Source organism: Rhinolophus ferrumequinum, chromosome 11 (genome assembly GCF_004115265.2).
Source record: "Rhinolophus ferrumequinum isolate MPI-CBG mRhiFer1 chromosome 11, mRhiFer1_v1.p, whole genome shotgun sequence".
Taxonomy (NCBI): Eukaryota; Metazoa; Chordata; class Mammalia; order Chiroptera; family Rhinolophidae; genus Rhinolophus; species Rhinolophus ferrumequinum.
In genome coordinates this window covers 38,391,127-38,404,531 of record NC_046294.1, presented here as the reverse complement: position 1 = coordinate 38,404,531, position 13,405 = coordinate 38,391,127, and the positions used below count along the sequence as shown (strand labels likewise).

Here is a 13,405-nt window from a genome sequence, read left to right as displayed (position 1 = left end):
AGCTTGCCAAAGTATGAACACTGGAGCCTCACAGAACTGCAATCAAATGCAACTATAAATAATGCTGAATAAAGTTTACCATCTGACCAGAGGATAATACTTTCAAGGCATTCAATTAGCTTACCCTTTGCAGTATTCTAAACTATTCACATTGACAATCACATTCATTGTAGTGCTTGTTGCAAGGGAGGCACATAACCAGCTGTTTTGGCTAAATGATGGAAAGGCATTCCTTGGGTTTTACATCAAAGTAACAGTATTAAACTGTCTAATGGCAATCACTGATAGGCTGCTTGCATGAATGAGTTTCCTTCATTCACTGTGTTGGATGGACCCAGTGGGAAGAGGAAAAACCAAAAAAACAAAAAACAAAAAACCCCCCAAAAAACCTAATACTATTCCAATTGACTGAGCTGGAGAAATGAAAACTCCTTAAGATCCAGATGGCGCTTGACTGTCATTTTATAAGGGTTTTCCTTCAAATGAAACTACTACATTGCCTCCCAATCTCTCTCCAAGTGTCGAACAGTTTTATGTCATCCAAGCCATTTACTTGCCACTCATATTTAATACCTGTAAATTTCTTTTTAATGGCATCTTTAGAGCTAGCATAAATCATCTTGCTTTTTAAAGGTGCACTTTCAGGAGCCCTAGATCTGCTTTGGCTTCCTCTACAATTATTTGTCTTTTGTCATGGCTTAAACAGAAGAGAACTGCTTTCTTTCTTTTTTTTTGATCTCCTCTTGTATAGAAGATTTCCTTACTTTCATATCATTAAAAACTTTGATGACTTCATCATTCATTGTAACTCCAGAAGCCATAGTGCCCAGGGCTGTGGCTGCGGTGGCGGCTTGGTGGCACTGGGCCCTACATGTTTTATAGTCCCTGAAAGCAAGCAGTATTAGTACCCAACACATTAAGTGATGTTCTTATGATGGTATTGGTGAAATCAAGAAAGAATTAAAATTATATTCAGTGTATTCTTTTTAAGAAGGTAAAGGAGTAGGCAAATGCATTTTATGTAGTTTTCCATACAAGTTGATATAATTTGGCACGTGAAAAGGGTAGCCTTTTGTTATAGGATAACAATAGACACCGCTCTTGAGTGCCTCCCCTATGCGGACAGTGAATACGTGTTTAATATAAATTATCATTAATCTTGCTGGGCAAAGAAACTGCAACCTGGCCAGACATGAATCTCAGAGGTTTGAGGAAGGCAGATTCATTTTGTTGTGGCCCTGGAGAATGGTTTTATTTTGAAAATGAAAGACTTATGGATTGCCTTCTTCTGAAGAAAGCAGAGGAGTGTGTAATTATTTCATCTAATTTACGGTATTAAGCTGATATAATTTGGAACACGAGGGATAAACTTTTGATATAATCACCACCATCATCATCATCACTCTTAAGTATCTGCTCTGTACCAAGCAATGTGTCTGGTCTTGAACATAAAATATTTTTACTCCTGCCAGGCAGTTATTTTATCGCCATTTTACATGTTGAGAAACTCTGGCTGAGGGGGCGTTATTATCTGCTCAAGAACAATAAGTGAGCAATAGAACCAAGACTCAAATCCAGTTGCATAAGACCCCAAAGCCATACTCTCCCCAATCCCAGGTGGACTCCAGTTATAGACGAAATCCCCTTCGATGCACCTGGTGATTCCCAGACAGAGCCCTAAGGGAGTCGTCTCTGTAAGGAGCTTTCTGGTACAGTGGGAAGGCTCCTATTTCTATCCCTCTTCTTCATGAAACATGGTTCTCAGCCAGAGAGAGGAGAGGCATTCTGGATCCTGTGAGTCTGAGCCAATGGAGAGTTTTAATCGTCTAAGAGGAACCCCTTCAGAGTAATTCCTGACGTCACAGCTGAGTCCGTCCACCTCTCTAGTAACCAGCCGGGCCCTTCTGCACCACATTTCATTCTTCCTAGCAGCTATAGACACCCTAAAGATAGCCTCTAGACTTTGTAAGGTACCTCTTCTGGTGTCTACAGCAAAGTAGGTGCTGTGTGATGGCAAGAGCAGGACTCGGGGCAAGTCAAGTCCACTCTGCAGGAAAATCAGCGAGGTCCTCTCATTTTCCAAGAAAGAGAGGCCAGGAAAACCCAGGGACCTGAAATGCCATTCCTTCCTTCTGCCATAAATGCCTTTCTCATTCCTTGTCTGACCTAAAATGCACTGATGTGGTTGGTGTCCTTGATTCTAGGCTCTAATGGCAGCTGGTGCGTCACAGTGAGGGGGCAGATAATCATACATCAAAGCCTCACAAGCCTTCATGCCTCAGTGTGAATAATCATCACACTCTCTGGGGAGCAGGAACACATTAGAAAGTTTTCACGAGCTTGTGTGATGGAAAGTTCTGGAACTCAAGTGCACTCCCACGTTTTAACAATCCCCTATTGCCTGCTCAACCTCAGCGCGGCTTCCAAATACCAGATACAGGTTAAAAATAAATAGGTAAGGTGGGTTTTTGCAGATGGGTTTTATCCCAGTGCTCACTTAATTAAAAGCCTTGCTGTTTGGTTACTGTCAAAGGAATAGTAGACGTATTTAAGGCCTGGGGCTCAAAGTCCAAGCACCAACTTTACGGTTTAGCAGCATCATGATAACCTGTCAAGGTCTGGTGTTATGTGATGGCAAAGCGTTCCTTTCCTCACCCCTACTGGACTTTCACCAAATGTGACACTAGTTGGCTTAGTATGTCCGTTTTTCTGTAGCATATCTGAATGGAAATGCTGAAGGACACCTAATAAATTGGAATTTGGCAAGGGAGGAACATCGTACGTATACTTGAGATTTCACGATATCTAGACACAACCTGCCTGAGGCGTGAATGCAGACAGCACAGCCATACGGGTCATAATCAGGAAGGCTCCCTTCCCAACAGAAGAGGCACAGAGGATGGTACCTGATATAAGGGGAGTTATCTTGTTTCCTCACCCACTGCCCCACACCCCATTAGAAGCACCCCTTTATCAGGGACTCTAACTTCCCCCTATTTAGCCACTTTCTGGCTCTGGCCGAGCTTCTCCCCAGAAGCTTCCTCAGTGCTGCAGCCCACAGCAGCCCCTTTCAAGCCCCAGCACTTAACAGTCCTTGCCAGTTGGCCCAGCGTTGACTTACTATGGTAGGCAGAATAATTATACACGCACACACACGGATGTCCTGATCCTAATTCTTGGAAACTGCAAATACGTGACTTTACATAGCAAAAGGGACTTTGACGATGTGATTCGGTGGAGAAACTGGAGATAGAGATTGTACTGGATTATTTGTCTGAGCCCAATAAATCACAATGGTCCTTCTAAGTGGAAGAGGGAAGCAGAAGAAGAGGTCAGAGTGATATGATGTGAGAAGGACTCAACTCACTGTCTTGCGGGGTCTCTGGTCCCGCTCCCCGAACCAGAACGCAGAATATGGTGAGGCCAAAAAGGAACAACGGAGCCACAGACAGGGGAATCATACCACTATATTCTCGATGGTGGCTGGTTGAAACACAAAAGCAAACATCCGCCAGGACCCCAACAAGGAGTCTTCCTGCACCCCAGTCTCACTGGCGGCCGGGCAAGACACAGGAAATAGGATCAACAGGATCCGCAATCTGCTGTCCGCTTCTCTGCCAACCAACCAACCAACCCAGTAGCTAGCTGCAATCCGAGCTTGCTAGCTCAGCCACAGCAGTTATATTAGTGGCCAATGGCTAACTGGTTACAGCTGATGGGCCAACTAGTCACAGCTGATGGCCATCTACTACCTGAGCCAGCATCTTTCCACGTGAGGCCCAGAGCCTGAAAACTGCTCTCTGGGGCTCTGTCCCCACACTCACCATTGCTGGTTTTCAATATAGAGGAAGGGGGCCATAAGCCAAGGAAATGGATTCTCCTCTAGAACCTCCAGATAAGACACAAACCTGCCAACATTTTATAACAGCTAGACTCATGTTAGACATTGGACTTCTAGCCAAAGAAGTGTAAGGTAATACATTTGCATTGTTTTATGCCACTAAACTAGTGACGATTTGGCATAGCAACAATAGGAAACTAATACACTATTCCCTACCTTTTATTGTTTGTTAATTATTTCTTTAATATACTCATTTGTGTGAGTCTTATCTTGCTAAGAGACTACATTCTTTCTAGTAAATTGGTCTTATTCATTTCCTCTTTCTTTTTTAGACTCAGATATGTGCTTTAGGCTCTAGGTGAATTCACCAATCAGTCACATTGCAAAAGTTTCTGCTGACAACTTGTAGAAAGAATGGCATCCAGGCAAGGACCAAGAGTTAGTTATAGATCCACATTTATGAAAAAGCAAAAATGTGCTGCCAGCCCAGCTGGCAAGCTATCTCTTCCCCTCTCAGAGAGCACTGCTGCATCTTTTAATATCTCTGATATAAGGACCAGGACATCTGCCCCACTCTCCTCCTCCTATTTTGAAATCCTTTGGTGTTCATATTTAGCAGCAGGTGGAGTGAGGAGCCTTTTCTGATTGCATCACTCACTAGAATGATATATCCTTACTCCTTCATACTGACCCCTCAGCAGTTCTTTCAAAAGACAACGGTATCTTCCAGGGCAAGTGGGGGAAGCCAAATAGTGAATATCTTGGTGTTATAGAATGGTACTGTAAAGATAGCATAAAGATTACAGCACATTTGCAGAACATCAGATTTAGAAGGGAATTTCAAAATCTCTCAATCCAATAGTTCCGTTTGACACATGTGGAAATAAAGGTCCAAATGGTTTTCTCAGAGTCACACCATTTGGGTTAGGGGTAAGAATGAGAATCCCACTTCCTGACTCTAGCACTCTTTCCATGTCCGCATCCTACTGCATCCACTGGCAAAACGAAACACTCTACAGAATCAACCACAACTTCAGACAAGATAAACCAACACATAATGCAAATTATAGGAAGTTAATGGACTTTTAGTTTATGAATGTTGTTTTGGATCTGATTTTGGCTTTATTTTTTAGCAATTTCCTTCAGTGGCATTTATTTTCCTGCTGTAAAACTATCAATCTCTCAGATGTTGCTCCAGGAATTGTAGATGATGCCTGCCTGGTCACTGAGACTCTCACTACAAGTTGTGGTCCCCCTGAAGCAGGCAGACATGTCCTCCTCTGAGTCAGGGGCTGTGTCCAGAGGACCAGATCTCTTACCTGATGTTGCAGTAGATTAACCATGTTCCAGCATCTCAGAATCTCACTGGCACCTGGAAAATATGATTAATTCAAGCCAAATTCTTTTACTAGTTCCTCACCTGCAAAACAAAGGTAGTAATACATATTGTAATAAATTGCTGACAGTATGAGAGAGAGCATACAGATAGTGCCTGACACACAGCTGAAACTCAATTGTTGGTATTAGGTTGGTGCAAAAGCAATTGCAGTCTAACAGGTTAAAAATAATTGCAAAACCTGCAGTCGCTTTTGCACCAACCTAATAGTTTTAGTATTTATAATATTTTTGCTTTGTTTTATTTCAATATGACTTTTATGTTTTCATACTCTACCTGTATCATCTTGCAGGTAATTTTATATCTAGGTTATTAATAAAGTTTTGATAGCTCCTCCTCCAATGCTTACAGAGATCCACCTGTTTAAAGATCTCAGCAAAATCCCCAGCAGGGTTCACTTCCTGTCTTTGGCAGCCATTTCTGTCCTCCCTCCCCCAGTAAGGACTTCATTGCCCTGTGAAAATGCCACAGAAATGATTCAAAAGCAATCAGTTCTCTTCACAAGTTCTTCAGTAAACTCTCTGATGGAAAGCTTTGGTTTCTCCCCTTCTTTACCCAGTATAATTTTTTAGAGTCACTTTGTGTTTTTAAAGCAGTTTTAAATTCACAGTAAAATTGAGACGAAGGTATAGAGAAATTTCCCACATGCAACCTGCCCCCACACACGCATCGCCTCTCCCTTTACCAGCATCCCTCACCAGAGTGTGACAATTGATGAACCCACATTGACACCTCACAACCACTCAAAGTCCACACATAGTGTGCCTTAGGGTTCACTCTTGGCGTTGTATATGCTATAGGTTTGAACAAAGGTACTAACAAACATGAACAAAGGTACGTGTTTCCCCGAAAATAAGACCTAGCCAGACAATCAGCTCTAATGTGTCTTTTGGAGCAAAAATTAATATAAAACCCAGTATTATATTATATTATACCCGGTCTTATAGTAAAATAAGACCAGGTCTTATATTAATTTTTGCTCCAAAACACGCATTAGAGTTGATTGTCCAGCTAGGTCTTATTTTCGGGGAAACATGATATAATGACACATATCCATCATTATAGTATCACACAGGATATTTTCACTGCCCTAAAAATCCTCTGTGCTCCACCTTTTCTTCCCTCCATCCACTCTCAACCCCTGCCAATTAGATTAATTTTACTATCTCTATAGTTTTACCTTTTCCAGAATGTCATTGTCACGCAGGGGACTCTGCTCCTGCTCCCCGCACAAGAACGCAGGATATAGTGAGGCCAAAAGGGAACACCAATGGAGCCATAAATAGGGGAGTCATACCATTATATTCTCTTTGATGGCTGGGTTGGAGACACAGGAAGCAGGAACCGCAATCCGTCATTGGCTTCTCTGCCAACCAACCCACCAACTCTCTAGCATATACCACAATATTCTCGATGGCAGCTGGTCGAGACACAAAAGTAAACACCCGCCAGTTAACCCAACAAGGGGTCTTTCTACACCCCAGTCTCGCTGGCGGCCGGGCCAGACACAGGAAGTAGGATCAACACGATCCGCAATCCGCTGACCACTTCTCTGCCAACCAACCAACTAACCCCCTAGTGTAGCCACAGCAGTTATATAAATGGCTAACCGGTAACAGCTGATGGCCACCCAGCCACAGCAGATGGCCATCTGATTACAGCTCATGGCCATCTACTACCTGAGCCAGCACCTTTCCATGTGAGGTCGAGAGCCTGGAAACTGCTGTCTGGGACTCTGTACCCACGGTCATATAGATGGAATCACACAATATTTAGCTTTTTCAGATTGGCTTCTTTCACTTAGAGGAAGAGGTCCACAGGCCAAGGAATATGTATTTAAGTTTCCTCTACGTCTTTCATGGCTTGATAGCTCATTTCTTTTTACTGCTAAATAGTATACCGTTGTCTGGATGTACTACAGGTTTTTTACCCGTTCACCCACTAAATGACATTTTGATTGCTTCCAAGTGTTGGCAATTATGAATAAAGAGAGAAAACATTCTATAATCCTACGGTGAGGGCTCAGACTTTCAGTGCGCCTTTGTTTCTGGATTGTGAACTTTACAGTTTTCTCAGGGGTTTTTTTTCTTAGAATCAGCTGAAGTTGGGTATTTCCCTTATCCCGTGTGGAAGGCTAGAGCTGACTGGAGTTGTATTTCTCTACTCTCTGGTCATTTAGGCTCTGATAATACCCCAGCAATTTGGGCTCTAGTTAACTAGCTTCTGCTGAGAACAGACCTTATTAGGAAAAACAGAGTGCTCTGGTGTATTTCAAAATGGTTCCTTTCCTCTCAGAAACACAGGGGATTTTCCTTGATATTTACTGTGAGAACCTGGTTGAGCTACTGGAGGTAAGCTTCACAAAATTGTGGAAACCCCACCCCCAGCACCACTCCCGACTGAGTTCCACTGGAATTTTTAGCTGTCAGAATTTTCCAGCAATTTGTCAGTTACAGTTCAAGTTATCCTACTCTAGCATGGTTCTCCACACTGGTTCTTGCTGAGTTTCCCTTTGTGATTCTGTGCACCAGTGGGTAAGCCATCACGCCCTATATTTACCTCTCTGTCTCTCCAATCTTATCGGGGAGGGTTTTGACATTTGTCCTCAAATCTCTTTGAGATCCTAGAAGAGTTGATGATTTTTTGTCTGTACACATTTTTATTTGTTTTGACTTTCTGAACTCCTTACCTATATGGTACAATCAATTTCCGGTTGAAATAATCCAATTTCACAGCTCCGAATTTCCCCCAGACTGAAGTGAATGGATTTATGGTGGTGGTGATGTTGCTGCTCCTGTAGTTGTTGTGATTTTGTTGTTCCTGAGTCTGTATCATACACGAATTATACAGGAGCAATAAATTTAACTTTTATGAACTTGTAAAATCTCTCTTAGCAACTTTCAAATATGCAATACAGTATTATTTACTATAGTCACCATGCTGTACATTAAATCCCATGACTTACTTATTTTGTAATTGGAAGTTTGTACCTTTTGACTCCCTTCACCGATTTTGCCCATCTGCCTCTCCCACCCCCTCCACTATCCCATCCCCCACTACCCCTCACCCCTGCCTCTGGCAATCACCAATTTGTTCTCTGTATCTATAAGTTTGGGGTTTTTTTGGGGGGGGGCTTTTTTTAGATTCCACATATAAATGATATACAGTATTTATCTTTCTCTGTTTGACTTATTTCACTTAGCATAATGCCTTCAAGGTCCATCCATGTTTCACAAATGACAAGACTGTTCTCTTTTTTATGACTGAATAATATTCCATTGTATATATACCACATTTTTAAAATAAATTAATCCATTGATGGACACTTAGGTTGTCTCTGTATCTTGGTTATTGTAAATAATACTTCAATGAACATAGAAGTGCATATATCTTTTTAAGTTAGAGTTTTCATTTTCTTCTGATAAATACCCAGAAGTAGAATTGCTGGATCATATGGTAGTTTGATTTTTAGTTTTTTGGGGAACCTCCATACTGTTTTGCATAGTGGCTGTATCAATTTACATTGCCATGAACAGTGCACGGAGGTTTCCATTTCTCCACATCCTCGCCAACATTTGTTATTTCTTATCTTTTTGGTAACAGCCATTCTAGCAGATGTGTGGTAATATCTCATTGTTGTTTTGATTTGCATTTCCCTGATTAGTGATGTTGAGCACATTTTCATATACCTGTTGGCCATCTGTATGTATTTTTCAGAAAACTATCTCTGCCCATGTTTTAATTGAATTGTTTGGCTTTTTGCTATTGAGTGATGTAAGTTCTTTATATATAGTTAATAGGAACCCTGTCTATGTAACTTTACCAACAATTGTCACCCCAATAAACTTTAATTAAAAAAAAAATTAACCCTGTATCAGATATATGATTTGCAAGTATTTTCTCCCATTCAGTAGGTTGACTTTTCATTTTATTGATGGTTTCCTTTGCTCTACTGAAGCTTTTCAGTTTGATGTAGTCCCAAGTGGGTTATTTTCTCCTTTTGTTGCCTTTGCTTTTGGTGTCAAATCCAAAAAATCATGGCCAAGACCGATGTCAAGGAGCTTACTGCCTATATTTCCTTCTAGGAATGTTCTGTTCAAGTGTTATTCCATTTTGAGTTAATTTTTGTGTGTGGTGTAAGATTGTGGCCCAGTCTCATTCTTTTGCATGTGGCTGTCTAGTTTTCCCAACACTATTTATTGAAGAGATTGTTCTTTCCTCATTGTATATTATTGGCTCCTTCATCATAAATTAATTGACCACACTCATATATGGATGGGTTTATTTCTGGGCACAATAAATTTAACTTGAAAATGCTTTTTTTGTTTCATTTTTGTTTTTCAGGTTATTGTCTGTTTGCCTCACAATTGGTTTGCTTAATTAAAGGAGTAAGGCTTTAGTTGTAACCCCTTTAATCCCTTGGAAACTCACATAAGAATTTTCAACTAGATGTTGGTTTCTGACAAGCCCTGATAAATCATCTTTATTCTTACTTTTAAATCAAAGAGTATAGGATTCTAATTTAAATGCATGGAAATAAACATTAAAGTAAGAATTAATCAAGTGTTGTAAAATATTTTTTTTCCAAGCAAGATTGTTGCAAAACTGGCCCTGATTTCTAGGTTTAAAAGTTAAGTAATAAGTTCACAAAACCAAGGGCCAGAAAGTCAAGCAACTATTTTAAAATCGGTATTTTCCTTAGTGACTTTCACTAGATCATGCTGTGTTAAGTCCAAAAGCCCAGAGAAGTTTCAAGGATAGCTAGCTGGTCGCAATCTAAGTGATCAGTGCACAGTAAGGTCTAAACTGCTTCCTTGGTTTCACGTGATAATTATGCAAGAGCTCAGTGGAAAATGGTTTTGTATGCATTTTTTTATCTTTAAATTATTTTATTGAATAAGGTTGAGAGGGCAGTCAGGAGTACTAAGTTGAGCCCTGAGTCCCTGAACCTCTCCCAACTCAGCTCCTACAGCAAAACTGGACAAAAGTTAGGGGTGGGGAATCCACCCCCACCCAAAGTTTGGGACAGACGGGACACAGGAATACCCAATGATTGTCCTGCAGGCTGTCCTCCGGATTTATGGAATACACCCTACAAATCATCAAGTTGTCTGCTATTTGGGGATACTGCCGCTCTTCTTGGCAGTAGCAGGATTCTTGCTCTGCCAGAGGTGTCCCGGGATGGTGAAGGCGTCCACATTCATAGATATGGTCTTAGCAGGAATCTGGGTGCAGTGCTAGCTAGCATCCAGTGTTGTAGATGCCTTCTACCATGGTGGACGTGACTATACGGGTGGGGGCCACTGTCTGTCAGCCTCCACAGCATGTAGAGGGCTGGGGACTGGCAACTTGAATTCTAAGAGAGGATCAGGAAATGGTTGGCCTTGCTCTTCTTAATTTCCTCCAGCATGCGGTCCCCCTGTAGTTGGTTCACCTTACCAGCAACAGGGCACTGTGGAAGATGAACTTGTTGGACTTGGCGCTGGACTCCTTGTATATCCGTGGACCTGTGTACTGAGGCCAGACACCAGAGAGGACATTGTTGAAATTACTCCAGTCGGCGTTTCCAGCTACCAGGCAAGCGACTTGGCGATTTAGATGGGGATAGAGCCAAGATGTGGACCTCTTCATACCACGTTATGAAATAAGATCATAAAATCGGTGGCCATATAGGGGACTATTTTAAAATTAGTATTTTCCCTGGTGACTTTTGCTAAGTCATGTGAAGTTTAGTGCTGAAGTTCAGAGAAGTTTTAGGGATAGTTGGAAACAATCTAAAGAATCATCCGCACATGCCAAAGTCTAAACGTCCTTGAGTTTATCTAGTAAATTAGGGACGGGCTCAGAGAGGAATGGTTTTGTATTTCACACCAGGAGACCCTAGTCTCTAGGAAGAACCCTCGGGGTAATCCTTATTTCCCTGTCTTATTCCTGAAAACTTCTCTCAGGAAACCAACTCTGAGCACCAAATAAAATGGGAGGAGTCTTACTGAAATGCTTGCGCTCACAATTTCAGAATCCAAGCGAAGTGCTGATCTGCGTAACTATTAGGTCAGTGCAAAAGTAATTGCGGTTTAAAAGGTTAAAAAATTGCAAAAACCTCAATTACTTTTGCATCAACCTAATAGGTCCGCATTTTCTGCATGCTGGGATTAGAGCCTTGTAATAGTGGTGAGACTGGCTGGTGAATTTGCGACAATTAACTAATTTCCATTCATTCAACAAACATTGGCTTAGTGCCTACTTGTGTGCCTGATATGGTGCTTAGTGCCCCCAAAAAAGGACGCTTTTCCCCCCTTTGGCTCCTGGCTCAGCAGGAGGCACTGCTTAAATATTCAGAGTGCTTAAGGGATGAGTTAATGTCAGTCCCTCCCCATCTGGAGAGACTGACCTTTAAAGTAAAGCATGAAATTGCTGCAGGCTACCCTAGCACCCTGGGGGGGAGGGGGGCGGAAACTGGTTCTCATGCGCCACACCACCAGCCCAGGGTTTGTAAAACTGCCAAATATTTCAAAGTAAGGAATGACTGCTGCCTTTGAAGGCTGAGGGTACCAAAGGTAGAGTTCTGAGCCCCCAAAGAAACATGGTGATGAAATTGGCTTCTAGAGTAGTTGTTGCTTAACCATTTGCAGCCATCATTGTGCTGGCGAAAGCTATGGTTCTCTCTTCACCTCAGGAAAATGCCATCCAGCACACACATACTTACAAATGATTTCAGAAGGTTCTATGTTAGAAATCTCATCTTGGAAGTGGAAGTATTTCCGCAAAAGTATTTGGCACCTGAAAGCAGCCTCAAGTGGCAGTGCCCAATACCCAAGCCACAAGGTATCTATCCATCATGCCACCTTTGCCAATTTGGCCCTGCAACTCTGCACAGAAATCTTAACCCAGAGCTCAGGACCCAAACTGCTGAACGTCAAAGGATTGGACTGGATCCCAGTACAGGCTGTCTGCTTCTAGGCTCCAGGACACACTGAAACCCAGATCGGCCATCCTGAGCCCTATCGCTTGCGTGGATCTCCTTTCCCACCTCTGCACCTGACCGGGACCTGCAATCTACCCAGCAGTTTCTTCCATTCCGGGTTCCCCAGCGGCCCTGCCAGTCTGCACTGCACAGAGCGAGTTTCAGACACCCAGTTCCTCAGCCCCCAGCTTCTATTTCCTACTGGCAGTAGTGCCCCACGAGTTAAGGAGGAGGGAAATTGAATAAGGGCATCTTGGAAGTTAGGTGTCCCCAGCAAGGAGGCCACCGTTGTGTGCGAGGCAGGTGCGTCCTAGGAAATGCTGAGGCTTCTGGAGACTGAGGACTGGGGTGCAGACCCGTGAGTCGGGCCACTAATGCTGCCCACGGGGCTAGTTTCTCTGTGCCTGGGAGAACCACCACGCTGGGGTCCTTGCCTGCCCACCACAGCTCTTCTGCTGTGCTCGCAGTACTGGGAGCCTCTGCCTTGCGCTGTGCGCTCAGACCCCGGGATCCTGGGGAGAGTGAGAAGCTGCTTTCTCCTGAGGGCAGCAAGTCAGGACGTGGGACCTTCCAGGCGGGCTTGGAGCGGAAAGCACGGGCTGAGGAGTCCTGGAACCGCTCGTGCAGGGTGTGAGAGGGTCGAGGTGCTGCACAATTGGGTGCTATGGAGCACGCTTATTCTTGAGAGTGAGGACAGGTGTGACGTGAACAGGTTACCGTCCTGTGGGTTTGTGGATGTGACTAAATGAAAGACTTGGAGGCACGCTGGGGGTGCGATTCAGAGTGACCTGGACTGATGTCCTTGCGCGCCAACGTCGTTTTGTGAGGGCCTACGCTTTGGAGATGGGACACGTTTGGAGACAGTACTGTTTGTATATGTGGGAGAGTATGACTGGGAGTGACTGGGAGTTTTCGTCTGTGTTGGGACTTTTCAGCTCCGTCAAGTCTTCCCTGCTCTCTACCGGAGAAATGCAGTGCGGAAGATGCGGGTGCAGAATCGCGTGCCACTGAGGACCCCTTGGCAAACAGCTGCCGGAAGCAGTGATAGCTGGGCACGTGGCTCCAGCAGGCAGCTGAGTGAGAGGTGATGGTTGGAGGAGTAGGAAGGGAGAGGGCGAGGGGCTGCTTGGAGGCTGGGGAAGCACCTATGCCTTGCCCGTTCCCGCTGTGGCTCTGCAGGTCTTGGACCCTTTCTACCCACGTA

General features: G+C 43.4%; 1 pseudogene; it reads right to left on the bottom strand.

Moving 5' to 3' along the window:
* Positions 1 to 462: 462 nt before the first annotated feature.
* LOC117030987 (cofilin-2-like) lies at positions 463 to 822 on the bottom strand (annotated as a pseudogene).
* Between the last annotated feature and the right edge of the window lie 12,583 nt (positions 823 to 13,405).